A 21,400-nucleotide genomic window follows, 5' to 3' on the forward strand; every position below is an offset into this window, starting at 1 on the left:
ACCACATTCAGCTCGCCCACCTTGCGAGATCTAACGAAAAAAGGTCAGATAGTGTTCCATTTACATACTCTTGTTTAAACTCATTCCCACCCTGGGCTGCGCAACAACGTATTGTGCCCAGAACATTTCATGCCTCTCAATGCTCACTTCACGAATTCCCTTCAACCTTCCCGCCCTCATCCACCTCCTCCCCAACACCAGCTCCCCAGTCACTTTCACACTACTCCTAATTAATCCTATTTCATCCATATGGTTACCTGGAACTGGTTCCCACGTCTGTAAATGTCGTCGTTCATACGACCTACAGAGTCGCCAACCGAATTACTTCACTACTCCTAATTAATCCTATTTCATCCATATGGTTACCTGGAACTGGTTCCCACGTCTGTAAATGTCGTCGTTCATACGACCTACAGAGTCGCCAACCGAATTACCCAGTATATCAAACACGCCACAATCTTCACTTTGGGATTAATCACATTCTCTGCTTTAATAATATCGCATGCGTGTTTTTGATCTTGTAATATTTGTTTTTCATCATCTTGCGTTATAAAAATCTGAATGGTTGCAGAACATTATCAGCTAGCTTTTTGGAGAATAAAAGGGAACTATAAAAAATAAGTTAAACGTTTAGTGAACACTGTGAGACAACTTTACCAGAAGTAGATGAGTGTGAAAGAGGCCACATTATGGGTCTGAATGTGGCCAGTGCTGCGAAATAAACTGTAAAAATTTTGTATTTCTGGCCTACAGTGAGTATAGGCTTAGACATGAAGGAATGTTACTGTTTCGAATACTGTCTACGATGAAGTCACAACAACGCAAACGCTGTAGCAATATTAATAAACGAATAGAAAATGGAAATAATATTTTGATCCCTGATATACAGGTGCCAGCTCTGCGTGGCGTCTGTTTTAGAGCGAGAAGATGACATCTTCAAAAAATCCTAAAAATAATTCATTCTACTGCAAAATACTTGTGCATATCGAATGAAACAACAGGTTTACCGTTGCCAGTCATTGTTTATTTATATCCGCAACGCGTTTCGAAGATTTAAACTTCCGTCATGTGGTGGATTGTCCGCCCCCGGTAGCTGAGTGGTCAGCGCGACAGAATGTCAATCCCAAGGGCCCGGGTTGGATTCCCGGCTACGTCGGAGATTTTCTCCTCTTAGAGACTGGGTTTTGTGTTGTCCTAATCATCATCATTTCATATCCATCGACGCGCAAGTCACCGAAGTGGCGTCAAAACGAAAGACATGCACCCGGCGAACGGCCTACCCGACGGGAAGCCCTAGTCACACGACATTTATTTTTATCTGGTGGATTTACGTGGGTTAGTACTACATGCGTGTGCTGCATTCCGACTTTTTGGGGTAACTTGTTGCACTGTCTCCAGTAGTCAGAAGCTCCTTTCTCTGTGGTAATAAATGACATGTAAACTGTCATACTTTGTAAAGCAAAACGTGTCATAATTTGCAAACAAAGATGGTTCTTTGTTTACAAAGAATTATAGTTTACAAGTTATTTATTACGACAGAGAAAGGAGCTTCTGACTACTGGAGACAGTGCAACAAGTTACCCCAAAAAGTCGGAATGCAGCACACGCATTTAAATCCACTGATGTACGAGGCCTGTTCAGAAAGTAAGCTCCGATTGATTGCCAAATTGAAACCACAGTGAACATCAGAAATGTTTTACTTGTAACAATTAGCTACACCTTTCAGCTACTTCTCTACGTAGTCGCCGTTCTGACTTAGACTTTTGTCATAGCGTTGTACCAACTTTTCAATAGCCTCATCATAGAAGGCAGCCGCCAGTGCTTTCCGCCAATTCTCCACGCTGGCCTACACCTCGTTGTCTGTGTCAAAATGTTGTCTTGAAAGACAGCGGTTCATGTGACCAGAGATGAAACTCAGGGGGAGACAATTGCGGACTGTATTGTGGGTAATCTCACATTTCCATTTGAAAACGATGCAGGAGCATCTTCATTGCCCCTGCAGAATGCGGCTGAGAATTGTCTTGAAGAAGAAACAGCACGACAGTTATGTAATGTTAGCTGCATAGCTTCAGGCGAAATTACTCACCAGGCCCTCGTACTTGGCGGCAGACACTATTTTCTAGACATCTTTACGCACTCACTGCGAGCTCAGAAATGAGAAGAGCGACGTGATGCTAACTGGGGTTATACTAGAGACACTACCCAACACATCTGTGCAAAGCTTTATCGGATTTTCATAGTCGTTTCCATTTCGCGACCGATCGGAGCTTACTTTCTGAACGCCCCTCGTACTTCGACAGAAGTCCTAAGACAACACACACATGTAGTACCAGCACGTGTAAATCCATCAAATGGAGGAGATTTAAACCTTCTAAGCGTGTTGTGGATATAAATAAACAGTGACGGATTAGGGTAAACTTGTTGTTCACTCGATATCATTAACAGTCACGGTAAAGCCTAACCTAAAATGTTCGCGTTTATGCTTGTGCGTAGTTGCAAAGAAGCGTTTTGCTAACAGAAACTACACAAGAATATACAGATGTTCACCTATTAAAACATACTATTTGTTATCGTCACATTAGTCACACGATCGCTACGGTCGCAGGTTCGAATCCTGCCTCGGGCCTGAATGTGTGTGATGTCCTTAGGTTAGTTAGGTTTGAGTAGTTCTAAGCCTAGGGGACTGATGACCTCAGATGTTAAGTCCCATAGTGCTCAGAGCCATTTGAACCATTTTTTAGTCACACGACCACGATATGCTCAAACATAATGTCGATTTGCACTAGATGCTAACCGAGCATCACGTTACGCCATGTCACGTCATGGAATGGCAACGTACCCTCTAATGGAAGTTGGCTCACGATACTGAATACCGCTCCAAAAAAAAGAATATGAACAGCTCATGTAACCATCAGAACGTTTCGCGAGAAAAGCGAGCTATAAGAGCACAAAATACACCAATATAAAAATTAATTAGTATAAGATCGTAGCAAGCAACTGGGCAGCATTTGATTTAGAGGCTCACATAACGCCAGCATCGCATGAAAAGATTATTGTACAGAATCCTTGGCGTGACATAACGTTGACATTTCGCGGCGAACCATTCTGTCAACGTTTGGCGTGAACACCGCAATGTTAATTACATTATGGTATGTTCGACGTCGGATGAACCGACCCTCAATCACCATCGTTTCTTCTTAATGGTAACTAGCAAATGGCACGGTTCCACTGTGTTAGTGAACGTGCAGCTGTCCAGTGCAGCACGATAGGCTGACCTCGGGAGGCCAGAGGAGGCTACCCCGAGAGACGCGTGCTTAAGAGCAGCCGGATGAGGGAGTTGAACTCCGGAACGACCATTAGTGTAAACAACGCGCGCAAATCTTTGTTCGGGAAGGCAAGAACATCAAAGGTCGGGGGCAGGCGGGGAAGCGGGGTTCCTTCTGGAAGTAGCGGGAGTCCGCCCACGCAGCCGGCAGTTCCCATTACTGTAATGGAGAACAAGGAGGAGGCGTGGCGTCGCGGGCAGAGATGACGCGCCAACTGGCCGCCGCGGCGAGGCGCGCCCCAGCCGTCCGCGCGTCAGCGCCGCGACTCGCAATGCTGACACGCAGCGTCTCCTCCAGGCGGGATAGCAATCGTGGCGCAACCTAAAGAGCTGCAGTGCTCGCCAAGAAAAACTCTCGTGCAAACAGGTTCCTGTAACATTTCGATTAGAGTTCTCTATTACCGCAGCGTTACTCTAAGGCAGTTATCTTTTTCGCTGACATTAGATTTGCTATCTAGCAAACTATGGAGGGTCACAAGTATTTAATGCATCCACCATAAAGGCTCTTAATTCATTTTATTTTTAAATTTAATTTCATTCGTACAGTAAAACAGTTTCAAAACAGACAAAAACAGATATACAGAAAGGGTTAACAGATAGATAAATAGATACTTAGACGAAGAAAGAGGAGATAAAAATGTAGGATAAAGTTGAACAAGGCTAACACACAACTACCTCCAAAGTTGTGCTAATGTGAAACTTCCCGGCAGATTAAAACAGTGTGCCCGACCGAGACTCGAACTCGAGAGCTTTGCCTTTCGCGGGCAAGTGCTCTACCAACTGAGCTGCCCAAGCACGACTCAAGCCCCGTCCTCACAGCTTTACTTCCGCCAGTATCTCGCCTCCTACCTTCCAAACTTTACAGAAGCTCTTCTGCGAACCTTGCAGAACTAGCACTCCTGAAAGAAAGGACATTGCGGAGACATGGCTTAGCCACAGCCTGGGAGATGTTTCCAGAATGAGATTTTCACCCTGCACCGGAGTGTGCGCTGATGTGAAACTTCCTGGCAGATTAAAACTGTGTGCCGGACCGAGACTTCGAACTCTGCAAGGTTCGTAGGAGAGCTTCTGTAAAGTTTGGAAGGTAGGAGGCGAGATACTGGCGGAAGTAAAGCTGTGAGGACGGGGCGTGAGTCATGCTTGGGCAGCTCAGTTGGCAGAGCACTTGCCCGCGAAAGGCAAAGGTCCCGAGTTCGAGTCTCGGTCCGGCACACAATTTTAATCTGCCAGGAAGTTTCATATCAGCGCACACTCCGCTGCAGAGTGAAAATCTCATTCTTGTGCTAATGTGATTGTGCATGGTCCTAGAGAGGGTAACAAAAAAATGGTTCAAATGGCTCTGAGCACTATGGGACTCAACTGCGGAGGTCATTAGTCCCCTAGAACTTAGAACTAGGTAAACCTAACTAACCTAAGGACATCACAAACATCCATGCCCGAGGCAGGAATCGAACCTGCGACCGTAGCGGTCTTGCGGTTCCAGACTGCAACGCCTCGCACGGCCACTTAAAGAGGGTAACATGATCCACTACTATCTATTATACGTAATTGCAGCCTGATTCTATTTACGAGCGCACCAAAGTCTAAATACATATTTTTTCACTGTACATGGAGATTTAAAAAAAAGTGGAATGAAATATTCACTCTGTAGCGGCGTGTGCGCTGATCTGAAACTTTCTGGCAGATTAAAACTGTGTGCCGGACAGAGAGACGAACTCGGGACCTTTACGCGTGCTAGTGCTCTACCGACAAAGCTACCCAAGTATGATTCACGACCCCTCCTCACAGCTTTAATTCCGCCCGTCTCGAATGAATGGACTGCCGTTTCGATGTTTCTCGAACCTCCCTCTGTGCAGTAACATGCACAATGTCTTTCTATCTTTCATAGTTTGTAATAAACAACTGAGATCTAGTCTTTCTTTTGAATCACCCTGTAATGCCTAGTTACGTCTAAATCAGGTCATCTTCATCTAAAATTAGTTCTCGCGACGCGCACCAGCTGACGCCGGTAGCAACTACTTTCTTCTCCGTATTTTAGATCTGATCTACACTGCAATTTGCTCCTAAAATTACAAACAAGACCATTTTTTTACTGGCAACATAATGGCGCCTTACTGCTAATTATTTAAAACAAACGCATCACAACTAGAAGACATAAAAGTTTATGTGTATCAGGCTACAAGAATTTACTTTTTTACCTCTCTTCCTGCAGTTCATCTTGAGATACAGAGGACGTTTCGCTACTCTTTAACGGAGCTTATCTGCGGTGAAAATTTGAGAAATGTCAAAATCGTGAGCATGTCCGTGATTCAAATAAGGAATCCTGCTATGAGCATGCGGTGTCCTACCAGCTGCTTGAGTCTGTGAAGTACAGAAGAAATAAATCTAAAGTTGAAAATCTGAGTATGAGCCTGAGACGTGCACTGCCAGCGCAAGGTAGGAAACCGGGTTCGACCACAAAATCTGAAACTGCTACAAATGTTAATTTTTCAGATTCGCTCAAACCCTCTGAATTCCTTGTACGCTCCACTAGCTTTGTTTCAGCATTGTGTGATAATTGTGACAGAGCTTTAGCCGTAAAGGTCGAAATCTTTATCACACACCGTGTCTGCTGCGTATCAGACGCTTTTATTCTGACGGTCCTACTCCCGTGTCTGACACGGTAGGACAACTATGATCTCTTTGTTTGTCGTTTGTTATATATGAAGTCGACCCGACAAGGTGTCTTGGTGGTAGGGATGGTCTCATGGTGTTCGGTAGGACTTTGTCGACGGTACCGCAAACGCTGCATTACTTCCAATTTCATTGCCACTGCCAGTTTCTTCGGTTTCCTCCGCTACATCATCAGCTCCCAGATTTTGGGCTACTCTCACACTTCTCGTGAATCTTAACATATTGTCTCATACCAGCAATTCAATAAGTCTCTGGCCGTGCAGTTCTAGGCGCTTCAGTCTGGGACCGCGCGACCGCTACGGTCGCAGGTTCGAATCCTGCCTCGGGCGTGGATGTGTGTGATGTCCTTAGGTTAGTTAGGTTTAAGTAGTTCTAAGTTCTAGGGGACTGATGACCTAAGATGTTAAGTCCCATAGTGCTCAGAGCCATTTGAACCATTTTGAACCAATAAGTCTCGAAGTGGGTAAGTATTCGTTGCAGTGTAATACTTCACTTTAACGAAAAGTCTCTTTACCGTAATAAAGACAACAGTAAATTCCTTACAGCCGGCACCCCTGTAACCCCAAACCCTCTAGTACATATCTAGGCGTCGATATTTTGGCTGAGCAGTGTTGATTTCCGCCAGCTACACGTTACAGGGAACCAACGACAATAGCCGCTGGAGTGTTTCCGAAAATGATTACAAAAGGCTCACCTGGTTCTGAAAGTCCCTTTTAGAACGCCCAAGCATATATATCTGCCGACGTCTCAAAACACCTCTGGGGCGACAGAACTGATGTGCATACATAGCGACTTCAAACCTCAGAATTTAAATGACAATGTGGCTGTGTTATAGTTATCTGTGGTGCATTTTATTGTGACCTAAGTAAGTGAAAGAGATAAAGACCTTTTATCTTCCGATAAAAAAGCAGAGTGTATTGCCACCTCGCTACTGAAAGCGTCTTCATAACGGATTTGCAGAGGATCCCTACAGATCCCTAACCAACCATAAACTTTCTCTGCGTTGACATGCTATATTAAGTCACTCTTCGAAACTGAATGTTTCCTCTGCTCTACTCGTCACTCGAAAGAAAACTGCATACAATCGACAGAGTAATGTAACTGTAAAACATACGAAATAGACTGTAATAACAAATATTTCAAAAATGCACTCGCTAGGATATGACCGTGTAATAGGTGCACGCTTCGTTTAAAAATGAAAGATAAACGATGCGGGATGTTAGGCGAGGGAAACCGAGCGTTTGCGAGTAGCGAAGGGAGAGAAATTGCACCTATTATGAGTTCAGTGTTCCGCGGGAACGGTAGCTCGGATCCCCGTCCGGCCAGCGTCCTTCGCGTTTTTGTACTTCTCCGCAATTGCTTGAGGCGGATGTCGATGTGATTCCTCAAGCTAGACCGCTGTCCCATTCGCTGCGAGGTACACGTAATTTGAACAAATACTTCGTACCTGATTCAATCGATATCAATAGGGCGTTCAACTCCGAACCAAACATCCCCTTATTTTATGTCCAACACAGTGCAGCCGACAGTATTTTCCAGAACGAATTTCCGCTCTGCATCGGAATGTGTGTTAATTTGAAACTTCCTGGCAAATTAAAACTGTGTGTACTGGGCTGGGTCTCGAATCTGGTACCTTTGCCTTCCGTGGGAATGTACTCTACCAACTGAGCTATCCAGGCACGACTCTCGACCGACCCTCACAGCCTTACTTCCGCCAGTACCTCATCTCCTACCTTCCAAACTTCACAGAAGTTCTCTGCATACCTTGTGGGATTTGCTTGCCTTGAAGAAATAACACTATGGAGATATGGCTTCGTCGCTGCACTTTCTTCCAGGAATGCTAGTCCCACAAGGTGCGCAAGTGAAGTTCTGGGACGTTTCGAAGGTACTGGGTCACTCCTTGTGATAAAAAAAATAAATAAAAAAAACCTTAGAAGTTTTCATCTATGTCATGCGTAATCTGCAGAGAACTGATAACGATAAATGACGAAGTAACAGTTTTGCAGGCGAAAGGCAAAGGTGCCAGGTTAGACTTCCCGTCCAGCTCACAGTTTTAACCCTCTCGCTGCTACAGACGTGCACTCAGGAAACAGTGCTGAGTACGGCTTTGTTGTGGCTGTACTGCTGTGCCTGTGCATAGAGATGGCGTTCTGGCCGCTATGAAGTACCTGCTACCCGATTTTAAGAAAATTACTAGCTGAAAATATTTGATTTTTGCACATTTTACAATCTCATAGATTTTCTCGATAAAGGATTGAATTTCTTTTCGTTATTCGTCATAGTTAGTTACTGTGATGCATCAGATTACGTAAAACATTGCCCGAAATATTAAGAAGTTTTCACAGTAAGAACGCAATGCATAAACTTCGCCTATGGTTGATTTTAGCTAGTACACTGCAGTATATGAAATGTATGTGAGATCGAAATATTATTTCAAACCGAGAGCAGAACGATATCTCAATTCATTCTAGAGTTATTGGTTATTATATCCGACAGACGGTCGCGCACGACAAGCACTTTTGCGTCCCAGTACATCGGAAATTATGTGGTCGTAGCAATCCTCATAATTTATAAACGGTTCGAGATATCGTATCCAAGTTTTTTGCAAATGAATTTTCTTTTTTTTATTACCGAGATATGAAAATAACAGCCGGCCGAAGTGGCCGTGCGGTTAAAGGCGCTGCAGTCTGGAACCGCAAGACCGCTACGGTCGCAGGTTCGAATCCTGCCTAGGGCATGGATGTTTGTGATGTCCTTAGGTTAGTTAGGTTTACCTAGTTCTAAGTTCTAGGGGACTAATGACCTCAGCAGTTGAGTCCCATAGTGCTCAGAGCCATTTGAAAATAACACGTCCGCAGCAGTGAGAGGTCGGCGGCTCAGGACGCATACAGACGTCAATAGCTGTGTAGGAAAATCCAAGCGATGCACGTACCCACAGTACCTGGGGAACGATGGAGGAGGATGTGTATACACGTCCGCTGCAGGAAAAGTTTCGCATAGTAATTGCTTCAAAGAGCTTATATTGTCTACTTGTTCAACCATCTACCACAAAATATGATGCCGCAATCTCTGTTTCTGCTATGTCGTTTGCTGCTGACTGTAATGGGAGGCATTGTAGACTAAGGTCCTCGAAGAAAAGAACCTATTTTTGGCTCATCAGTCTTCTGACTGGTTTGAAGCAGTCCACCAACGTCTTCTCCTCGTGTGTCAACTATTTTCTCTCAGAGCAGCACTCAGTTATTTGAAGGACATATTCTAATCTCTATCTTCCCCTACAGATTCTGCCACTTTTGGGTCCCTCTAGTACCATGAAAATTATTCCCTTATGTCTTAATACATGTCCCATCATCATGTCCCTTGTTTTAAACCAAGCTTTTCCTCACATTCCTTTTATTCGTGGTCTCTGCAGAGCACCTCATTTCTTATATTGTTCACATAATTTTCAGCATTCATATGTAACACCACGTGTTAAGCGTTTCGATTTGCACACTCTTGACACAATCCACGATTCATTTCCATAAAATTCTGTGATCCACATATAAATTATTAGTACTAATTGGCAAACCTGGCACTGCTCAGGTATTCATTTTGCTAATTTTCTATTAGATACGAAACAAAAAAATTAACTGTGTTTGTACTGTAATATCGAAAATATTCGTTTCCATATATTTGTGAAAACTCGTAGATACATTCGGCGGTATATATCGATACTGTCTGCGAAACATATTGCGAACACAGTTAGTAGCAAAGAAGTAACAAATTTAATCATCATGACAATGCGGAAATTTTGCACGCATCCCAGTGTCTATGACGTGATGTCTTCTGAAGCATGTGTAGTACCATGACATAATTTTGTAGGTGCATTTAGCGGTATATGCGGATACTATCGACAAAATTTATTGCCAATGGAGTTAGTACCACAGAAGTAATTTATCTGGAAGTCATGCATGGTGCAGGCAGTTTTTCACGCATCTCGTTGTTAATGACCTCATGTCTCCTGAACTGTGATAGGCATGTGGTTCTTACTCCCACAATGATTCTTGCCTGACAGGAAGGAATATGTGTACCAAGTTTGGTTGAAATCGATCCAGTGGTTCAGGATAGGTGGAACACACACACACACACACACACACACACACACACACATCTTTGGATTTCGTACTCATATCAATGACTATGTTTGATAAATGTTAAATTTTTCGCCTATCTCATTTAAGCTTCAGCTCATTACTTCATTACCTTCGTCTGTCTCTGGATTGCTCTCAGTCCACCGTGCGGCTAGTGAAATTTGTAATGAAACTCTTTTTCACTTGTTTGCCAAAAAGCGCAAGCTAACTTTCTTTTCCATATATCACAGTCATTTTATAACTTGAAAACGTATAGTTGTTATCTCTGCTTTCATTATCCCGCAATACTGTCTGAATATAATGATACGTTCATGAGGTGAGAGAAAACAGTGCTGCGGCTGAAACAAAAATCACTCCTAAGGCCTTAGAAAGCTTGGTTCGAATGCCGTCATTTGCAATATGGGTCTTGAGAAAAATAACAGTTACTTTCTACATCTACCTATATTTATGTGATTACTCTGTTACAATAAAGTGCCTGGCAGAGAACGAATTTTTTCTGTGGGAGCCCTGATTTCTCTTATTTTATCGTGATGATTACACTCCTGGAAATGGAAAAAAGAACACATTGACACCGGTGTGTCAGACCCACCATACGTGCTCCGGACACTGCGAGAGGGCTGTACAAGCAATGATCACACGCACGGCACAGCGGACACACCAGGAACCGCGGTGTTGGCCGTCGAATGGCGCTAGCTGCGCAGCTTTTGTGCACCGCCGCCGTCAGTGTCAGCCAGTTTGCCGTGGCATACGGAGCTCCATCGCAGTCTTTAACACTGGTAGCATGCCGCGACAGCGTGGACGTGAACCGTATGTGCAGTGGACGGACTTTGAGCGAGGGCGTATAGTGGGCATGCGGGAGGCCGGGTGGACGTACCGCCGAATTGCTCAACACGTGGGGCGTGAGGTCTCCACAGTACATCGATGTTGTCGCCAGTGGTCGGCGGAAGGTGCACGTGCCCGTCGACCTGGGACCGGACCGCAGCGACGCACGGATGCACGCCAAGACCGTAGGATCCTACGCAGTGCCGTAGGGGACCGCACCGCCGCTTCCCAGCAAATTAGGGACACTGTTGCTCCTGGGGTATCGGCGAGGACCATTCGCAACCGTCTCCATGAAGCTGGGCTACGGTCCCGCACACCGTTAGGCCGTCTTCCGCTCACGCCCCAACATCGTGCAGCCCGCCTCCAGTGGTGTCGCGACAGGCGTGAATGGAGGGACGAATGGAGACGTGTCGTCTTCAGCGATGAGAGTCGCTTCTGCCTTGGTGCCAATGATGGTCGTATGCGTGTTTGGCGCCGTGCAGGTGAGCGCCACAATCAGGACTGCATACGACCGAGGCACACAGGGCCAACACCCGGCATCATGGTGTGGGGAGCGATCTCCTACACTGGCCGTACACCACTGGTGATCGTCGAGGGGACACTGAATAGTGCGCGGTACATCCAAACCGTCATCGAACCCATCGTTCTACCATTCCTAGACCGGCAAGGGAACTTGCTGTTCCAACAGGACAATGCACGTCCGCATGTATCCCGTGCCACCCAACGTGCTCTAGAAGGTGTAAGTCAACTACCCTGGCCAGCAAGATCTCCGGATCTGTCCCCCATTGAGCATGTTTGGGACTGGATGAAGCGTCGTCTCACGCGGTCTGCACGTCCAGCACGAACGCTGGTCCAACTGAGGCGCCAGGTGGAAATGGCATGGCAAGCCGTTCCACAGGACTACATCCAGCATCTGTACGATCGTCTCCATGGGAGAATAGCAGCCTGCATTGCTGCGAAAGGTGGATATACACTGTACTAGTGCCGACATTGTGCATGCTCTGTTGCCTGTGTCTATGTGCCTGTGGTTCTGTCAGTGTGATCATGTGATGTATCTGACCCCAGGAATGTGTCAATAAAGTTTCCCCTTCCTGGGACAATGAATTCACGGTGTTCTTATTTCAATTTCCAGGAGTGTATTTCTCCCTATGTAGGTCGGTCCCAACGGAATGTTTCGCAGTCAGAGTAGAAAACTGGTGATTGAAATTTCATCAGAAGATCTCGTCGCAACGAAAAACGCCTTTGTTTTAATGATTGACCCTTCAACTCACGTATCATCTCTGTGGCACTATCTCCCCTATTTCACCATAATACAAAACGAGTTGCTCATTTTGTATTTGTTCGATGTTATCCGTCAATCCCACCTGATGCGGATCCCATACCGCACAGCAATACTCCAAAATGCCGGCCGCGGTGGTCTAGCGGTTCTGGCGCTGCAGTCCGGAATCGCGGGACTGCTGCGGTCGCAGGTTCGAATCCTGCCTCGGGCATGGGTGTGTGTGATGTCCTTAGGTTAGTTAGGTTTAAGTAGTTCTAAGTTCTAGGGGACTTATGACCTAAGATGTTGAGTCCCATAGTGCTCAGAGCCATTTAAACCATTTGAATACTCCAGAATAGGGCGGACAAGCGTGTAAGCAGTTTCTTTAATAGACGTGCTGCACCTTCTATGTGTTCTGCCAATGAATCGCAGTCTTTGGTTTGCTATACCCACAACACTATCTATGTGATCGTTCCAATTTAGGTTACCTGTAATTGTAATCCCTAAGTATTTAGTTGAATTTACAGCCTTCAGATTTGTGTGACTTACCGCGTAATAGAAATTTAGCGGATTTATTTTAGTACTCATGTCAATAACTTCACACTTTTCTTTATTCTGGATCAACTGCCACTTTTCGCACCATACACATATCTTACCTAAATCATTTTGCAATTCTTTTTGGTCATCTGATGACTTTACAAGTCGGTAAATGACAGCATCATCTGTAAACAATCTTGAGACGGCTACTCAGATTGTCTCCTATGTCGTTAATACAGATCAGGAAAAATAGAGGGCCTATAACACTTCCTTGGGGAACGTCGGATATTACTGCTGTTTTACTCGGTGACTTTCCGTCTATTACTATGAACTATGACCTTTCTGACAGGAAATCACGATTCCAGTCCACAACTGAGGCGATATTCCATAAGCACGGAGTTTGGTTAGAAGACGCTTGTGCCGGCCGCGGTGATCTCGCGGTTCTAGGGGCGCAGTCCGGAACCGTGCGACTGCTACGGTCGCAGTTTCGAATCCTGCCTCGGGCATGGATGTGTGTGCTGTCCTTAGGTTAGTTAGGTTTAAGTAGTTCTAAGTTCTAGGGGACTGATGACCACAGCAGTTGAGTCCCATAGTGCTCAAAGCCATTTGATTTTTGAAGACGCTTGCGAGGAACGGAGCGAAAGCCTTCTGAAAATTAAAAATATGGAATCAGTTTGACATTCCCTGTCGATAGTACTCATTACTTCATGAGCATAAAAAGATAGTTGTGTTTCGCAAGAACGATATTTTCTGAATCCGTGCTGACTTTGTGCCAATAAATCGTTTTCTTCGAGGAACTTCATAATGTTCAAAAAACTGTAAATGCCGTGTGGCTAGGGCCTCCCGTCGGGTAGACCGTTCGCCTGGTGCAAGTCTTTCGAGTTGACGCCACTTCGGCGACTTGCGTGTCGATGGGGGTGAAATGATGATGAAAGACACACAACACCCAATCATCACGAGGCAGAGAAAATCCCTGGCCCCGCCGGGAATCGAACCCGGGACCCCGTGCGCGGGAAGCGAGAACGCTACCGCAAGACCACGAGCTGCGGACTGATGATGTTCAAATACAGTATATGTTCCAAAACCTTACTGCAAACCGACGTTAGTGATATGAACCTGTAATTCAGAGGATTACTCCTATTTCCCTTTTTGGGAGCTATTGCATCAGCATACTCTGAGAGGAACCTGACTGGTATACAACCTGGACCGGAGGTCTTGCCTTTATTAAGTGATTTAAGCTGCTTTGTTACACCGAGGATATCTACTTCTATGTTTCTCATCTTGGCAGTTGTTCTTGATTGGAATTCAGGAATATTTACTTCGTCTGCTTTGGTGAAGGAGTTTCGGAAAATCGTGTTTAATAACTCTGCTTTGTCATCAGTGACTTCACCGTTGTTATCGCGCAGTGCAGGTATTGATTACGTCTTGCCACTGGTGTGCTTTATGTATGACTAGAATCCCTTTGGGTTTTCTGCCAGATTTCGAGACAGAATTTCACTGTGGAAATTATTAAAAGCAATGATTGTAAATATCTTCCTATTTATAACAATAAATATCTTCCTGTAAATTATTATAATAATGGAAGGTTTTAAAAGTTTCATGTGCACGCGCTGATTCGTGTGACTCATATGTAACCAAGCTTAAATAAGCTGTGCAACACAATTAAAGAATCACTTTTCCGAAACCCCGAGCTCGACAACGCTTCAAACACAAGGTATCGACACTTACGAAAAGAAAGCCAAACATCAGAAAACAGGTTCACGAAAATACCGATATAAAGAATATAATCCGGCAACTAAACATAATAATAATGTCAAATAAGGTGATAACCAATTATTATTACCACATAAAAGCCTACCTAATATAAATAATAAGCAAACAGACAGTGACAGAACCACAGATGTCGGGTAGATGTCAGTATCATCAGACGTATGTTAAAAATGTGTAATAAGGAAATCCATTTAATATTAATCTACACAATTATAAATAATGTACCAAAATTTTGCAACATTTACTTACAGATAACCTGATGCTGGCAGTTCAGTGAAGCAGGCCTACTGTAAAAATAAAAACAATCAAACTTAGCATTTTATTTGGAATTAAAATTATACAATGTACTTTAGAGACATATACTACAGAAGGGTCCCAAAATAATATATTTTATTATTTCATGGTTTCCAGTCGAATAATTGCTTTCTAAAGGCTATCCTCACCGATACAATACCTATAGGAGACTCTCAGCAATAAAATTTATTTACGAGCAATTGTGTAGTTTCCTTTGCAATGTTACAGGCGTACTGAAACAGCGTCCATGACAAGTGCTCGCGGTACGCCTACGGGATAACACACGGCGCGCCTGAATGTAAGTCTGTTAAGAGTGACATGGGAAATATTTGCACTTTCTACAAATCTCCCAGCCTAGATTCCGTACAAACACACAGATAAGGCCAGAATAAAGTCGATCTATCGGAAGATCTCCTAACAACAACCGTTTCAATATGCTGACAGCACAACAACTGATGTAAAATTTGTGTTTAGCGTCCCACTGGATTACTCGTTAGATTAATTTGTTTCGTTATACCGCGAGTAGTTAAGAATCTGTTGCAAGCTCACAAAACTAGAGACACAGATTTGGAATCGATAAGAGCTTACTGTACTAATTATATAAAGTCCAAACAACCAAGGGTATTTGCGAATAGAATTTGAATGAAGACAATACTTCAGAATAATCGATTAAAATAAGTTTAAGCTCGGTTGTTAATTAGAATATGATATCGAGAAACACTAAGGACACTAGATAAATTCTGACTAGCGGTACGCAATAGCTAACTGGAAAGGTAAAAGATAATAACAAGACAGGTCTCTGTGGCAGTTGATGGATCGCATTCCACAGAGAATACACATATGACAGAATGACAGAGCTTTGGCATATAACTGTGTACCACAAAAATGGTGCTGTATTCGATGTGAATACATGCATTGTTTATTTTTCTTGCATCTAATCAGACATTCTACATATTTAACATTGCATATATTACGATAAACATGTTCTAAGTTACATTTAATATGGAAAACTGCATTTAGAAATTACAATGACGTTGATTAAAACGTATAGTTTAATTCTTCCACAATGAGTGCAATAATAAACACAAATTACGGGAAGGCAGGTTTAAACTATGAGAGCTAGTGAAATGGACATGAGAAAAAGGGGCGAAAGAAACAGGGAAAGAGGAACGTATAACATACAGTTAATGAGAATACAGGAAAAGAAAGTGGAGTAACTCACAGAGAAAGGGAAAGAGAAAGAAACCTAACTGGAATAAGATGAGAGCACTGGCTTCACTATTTGGCAGAGGGAACATTGCCCATATATATCATTTTTATGGGAAACGTTATCAGGGAGACAGAAGAAAGTGCTTCATCTTCTTTTTAAAGACAGCAGAGAATGGAACTGTGTGTAGGATGCTGGGCAGTTTGTACTAAATGCGGGCGACAGGAACAGAGGAGCTGGCGAATGTTTTTGTTTTACGTGTAGGCACGGCTGGGATACTGTGTAAGCGGGACCTTGAGTTATGCCAGATACTGCGGTGCTAGTGCATTTAGAAGCCGACGAAACGGACATAGCGTATTGAAGTCACGTAACTTATCTCGTCGCAATCAGTGGGACAACAGAAAAAGAAGGGAACAAAACAAAGAGTAACTCGTTTCCAGCCTGGACACTGGACAGTGTGACAAATCTACTTTGAGGGAACGCAACAAGGTGGCTTGGAATGGGCAAAAAGTTCTTTTCTCGGACTCTAAAGTGCAACAATTTCAACGCTAGTCTGGTTATTAAGATTCTTATTCGTCATACTTATGACTAAATATTCTGGCTCGTGTTCGTCATACTAATGATTAAATGTTCTAGCCACGAGAGGCCAATAGCGATTATTTTCTCGTTCTTGTACGATAAAAACAATTATTTTGTCTTTACTGATTTTATATAGACTCCACCTTAGTGATGCTCCAACAAACAAAGGAAAAGAAAGTATTTATATTTTTCGGATGATTAATTACTTTTGTTGTAAGCTGAATACAATCGACACATCTGCTCTACCAAAAGTACCATAGTATTTTGCTAGTTGTGTTTATCTTCACGAAGTCCTATCTTGCGAGACGGGGAAGAATAGTAAGTGAATGAGTTACCGAATGATTTGGTGACACTGTATTACGCAACAACCCGATGTAAATATTGTACAAAAAGTCAGACGATCATTTGGGTCCGCCAAACCAGCGATCAACAAAGACGAAGTTAGATCTTCGCCTAACCTCAGTCAAATTAAGCTGTAGTTTTCAAGCTGGCTACCACTTCCGACAAACTCTCTGAAGATCATATGACGCCTTGACTGGAAGTGAGTCTGTCTCTAATTTCCAGAACAAGACAATTCCGTTTCTGCACGAAATAACTCGTGGTGAAACTGCACCTTCTATTCAATAACTTATATAACATTTGCCGACACTGAAAAATGCATAGATACAGAAATGACGGTTTATCTGAAGTCATTCAAGTATTCCATTTGTTTCCAGACAAAATTATAAACACAATGATCAATTATGCAAAGCACTGCGCACTGCTAATACTCGTAGATAAAGTGCATAAAAAATGGAAGTTCAGGAGCTTAGATAAACGAACAGAATATAAGTTTTGTGACTCATCGAAAGTTTTCTTCTTTCTGAAGAATGCCGAATAAACTTCTATGAAATTGTTCGACATTAATCGTATTCGGAAGATCTTCCGAGAACGATGATCAGCTTCCCCGCTCATGGATCATTCAGTGAGAAAAGAGTCACTATTGAAGCAGCCGTTAAAAATCAGTTTCCTTCGCTTACAGCGCCGTGTTTCTAGAAAAGCGTCTATTCTGGTTGTTAAAATGTCTGCTCACAAAGTAATAAGCATTGTTTTGTGTTTCACTACGAGATCTGCCAGTTCCAACGCAAGAATACTATAGTTCATCAGATGATAAGACACATTCTTAATGTCAGTCAGTGCGATGTGAGAAGAGGGAACGTCAGTTAACTATTCAAGTTACTAAAATAGTATTTCGTTAAAGGCCGAAGGAACTAAATTACAGAAGAGAACACAGAATAAAACAGGGTAAGAGCAAGTAACAAATTTTCAAATGCGATGCAGCCACCGCTCAACAACAAAATCACATTTCCATGGATAGACTAAATGAGCTTAATAAGTGAGTTAGCTTTACCACAAAGGATTTTTAAAGTATCTATGCAATTTGTGTTTCGTTCTAATGGTTAAACTGGAATACGTCACGTAATAAAATCCTTTTGTTTTGTTTGTTTTACCACCAAGCTACTTCGATCAAACTGGTTGAAGGTTTATAAGCAGTCTGCCCTTCCAATGTCGGCAATTAAGAGCAACGACAGACGAGAACGTATAAAAGGTGCACAATATTATGTTACAGATATCGGAAATAGCTGAAGCCATAGATATATAAGAATAAAAAATAAAATACGTTTTCCATGAAGAATTAATTGTGTGACGGCTGTCTACAAGATACTGCCCGATTGGTTAAATTCCGTCTAAAAGCAAAGGTGAAAAGTAAATTACGAGGAATTTTTGAACCGATTTTAAAGAATCGGACTGATTTTTCTGCAGACTTTTTTCTGAAGGACACTTGGATGCACCGCGTTACGCCAGGAACGAAACAGGAATCTACGCAATGGAAGGAATCCGATGATCCCGCAGAAAAAAATCCGCTGACGACAGCATCGTCCGCAGGTAAAGTAAGAAGCTTATCTTCAATATTACGTGAAGTTATATCGCCACCAACATTGTTTGATAGGAATGAATATTTGCTGTATGAGAGTGAATCTTTGGTACTGAAAAAAAAGATAAGATAAAATAAAATTGCATGTCCAATGAAATGTATTTGGACAAACTGGTGAATGTGATGAACATGCCGAAAAAAAAAGAGGGGGGTGAGGCGAGAAAGCAGTCTAAGGAATGTGGGCGTGGAACAGTTATAACAAGCTTATTATCAAATGATGAGAGGAATAGTAACTGGCTGCTGCTACTTTAGTAAGGGGGAGTAATGCAACTGTTTTTGGTGATTAAGGAACAAGTCAACATAATTTTATTGGTGTTTACTAATGACCACAATTTCGTGTAATGTTATTTTTCTGCCTTTAGTTGCTGTACGGAGAACATCACATTTTATATCTTATGAATGACAGTCATTCAGTACATGTTCAGCAAAGGTGGAATCTTCGTTTTTCAGAATCTTCCTTTCACGCTCAGTCAGCCTAGTAGTTACAGTTCACCGGACTGAGGTACATATTATTTGCCACAAAGATTGCAGGTAATCTTATAATTTCCACCACTCTGGTAAAAGTGAAATCTTATCTTTACTGTTGAATAAAAGGTGGATGATAGCATCCCTGGTGAAAAAAACTGGAGTATATTTCCTGGATTTTAGTTTTCTGACAGTAACCTGTTAAGTCCTAGCTACATATTGGACGGGGCCCATTTGCCATCAGGATGGTTTTGTGGAGGATAAAAGGAGTGCTGTTATCCTCTGTCTCTTCTTCCTGCTGAGTATGTTGCCAATTAGGGTAGGGCTATAACTATTGCTGTGTATAACAAAACCAAATTTTGAAAATAATGAGAGAAATAGCATAGCATAAACTTCTTTCTCCCCATCCCCTCCTTTTTCCGGCCTGTTCAGCACATTCAACAGTTTATCCAAATAGCATAGTAACCTGTGCCATACCTCACTTATGCAACATATCTGGCTTATACTTTCATATAGTTTTAATATCTCAATATACTCTAATATAAGATTTACTTGTTCAGAGTTTCTTTGGATGTTTCTTTATGCTTGCGCTTTGTATCGATATAATCATAAAATCTCACGTATCTTTGAACAAAAATCTTTGAACAGCAACGAACTCTCGGTGAAGCTGTGTGGAATAACTGTTTAATTACCTGACGGTAGCATAAGAAGCCGAGAGCCGGTTCATAAAAAATTATTAAATAAATGTTATTGTGGTACATTAATGCTGAGAAGTTAAGTTTTTAATATGTTCCTCCAAGAACCGATGGACTGTTTCATAAATATTAGGAAGGAATGAACATATTTGATATACATGAAAAATAAGCAAAAAGGGATAGGCCTGTTCCGTCTGTTGCGAATGGAGAAGTCAAGACGGCCACTACATTTTGGTCAATATGTTGCGTAAGATAAAAAATTCAATGGAAGCCCAACAACAAGAGGGGAGCACCAAATGTGGCTGCAACAGGCGGAGCAAGGCCTAATGCCTGACAGAAGGAGTAGTCTGCTAGGATGCCAAGAAAAGATGAGATAAAAGACCTGAATGCAAAAGAAAAAAGTCATCACTGTTCGTGACAATGTATCTGCATACAAAGGTGCTTTGGCTTTAGCAAAACTGAGGTGTATTAAGTTATATTTGTTGGAACATTCGCTCTATGGTCCACATTTGGTATCATCTGTCGCTTATTTGCATGTACAGGATTTAACAAAAAGATATGGCCAAACCTCCAGGAAAAATTCCTCACACGCAGAGGAAGAAAATGTATTATGTGGACATTGACGAGGGAATGCTTTATTTCCATGCTAAGAGCTCATTTTCTACTTCTACTCCTAATCACATTGATCGTGAGAAACATGAACGTACCAACGTTACATGAAACGTTTTCTTACAAGAAATGTTCAACATACCTTCTTAGTTACTATATGAAAACTTTCCTAAATGAAATGTTCAAAATTCCCTCCGTTAGCAAGAACACACGCATTAATTCGCCGTCGCATTGAATCCCTGATATGTCCCTGGAGACTCGTCACCAACGAAGATTTTTTGTCAATGTTGGGGCAGGCAACATTGTTGACTGTTTGTTAGGACCTCATGTTCTGCCACCCAGGCTCAACGGAGAAACTTACAATACTTTGTTAGATAACACTCAACCTGTCCTGCTAGAACATGTGCCTTTACGAGTGCGACAAAATATTTACTTCGTGCACGATGGAGGGCCTCTTCATTTCAGTGTTAACGTTCGTAGGGTTCTACATAGCGCTGCAGCACCGAACCGGAGCAAAAACTCCCCCCTCGTAAATTTGAACTAGGACGTCGAAAATCTAAAAAAATAAATTTTTCAAAAAAATGATCATTTTGTAGCGCACATCTTTCTGAAGAGTTTGATGCATAAAACGTACGTGTTCGAGGAAAGGTAAGACATGTTATTTGGTCTTAAGCGTGCCAAAATGCAGTGCCACGCCTCTTCACACAGCATTCTTCCATTGCACGTCGCTGTATTTCACTCTTTGGAATTCAAACGTGTAAATTTTTTAATGGAAACCATCAAACCTATATTCAGATAAGTGGAAATTAAAATGTCCTGTGGCGCCTCTCCTGCTCCCAGTCGGCCGGTTTGACATTCTACCCCCATTAGAAAATACTCACAATTAATACTGGTTGGGATTATTTGTGACAGGGAGAATAAGAACTCTTCAGAAAATTTGATTCTTTATTGCCTATTAGCTAATAAATTTCTCTGTTACATAACATAAAATTAAATATAGGAAACATAAAACAAGTAAAGACAAGAGACAAGCAAGACAGTACACATTTCCTCAATCCTTAGCT

General features: G+C 42.6%; 1 protein-coding gene across 4 annotated transcripts in view; it reads right to left on the bottom strand.

Annotated features, from left to right (window-relative positions):
• LOC126195326 (COMM domain-containing protein 4) overlaps positions 1-21,400 on the bottom strand; it is a 537,275-nt gene that overhangs the window by 241,751 nt on the left and 274,124 nt on the right. For 3 of the 4 annotated variants that reach the window (XM_049933918.1, XM_049933913.1, XM_049933896.1), the window contains exon 4: positions 14,762-14,799. The exons of the other annotated variant lie outside the window; for it this stretch is intronic. The gene's annotated coding sequence lies outside the window, so the exon portion shown is untranslated. The remainder of the gene's footprint in view (positions 1-14,761; positions 14,800-21,400) is intronic. 4 annotated transcript variants of the gene reach the window in all.

This window comes from Schistocerca nitens, chromosome 1 (assembly GCF_023898315.1).
Source record: "Schistocerca nitens isolate TAMUIC-IGC-003100 chromosome 1, iqSchNite1.1, whole genome shotgun sequence".
Classification (NCBI taxonomy): Eukaryota; Metazoa; Arthropoda; class Insecta; order Orthoptera; family Acrididae; genus Schistocerca; species Schistocerca nitens.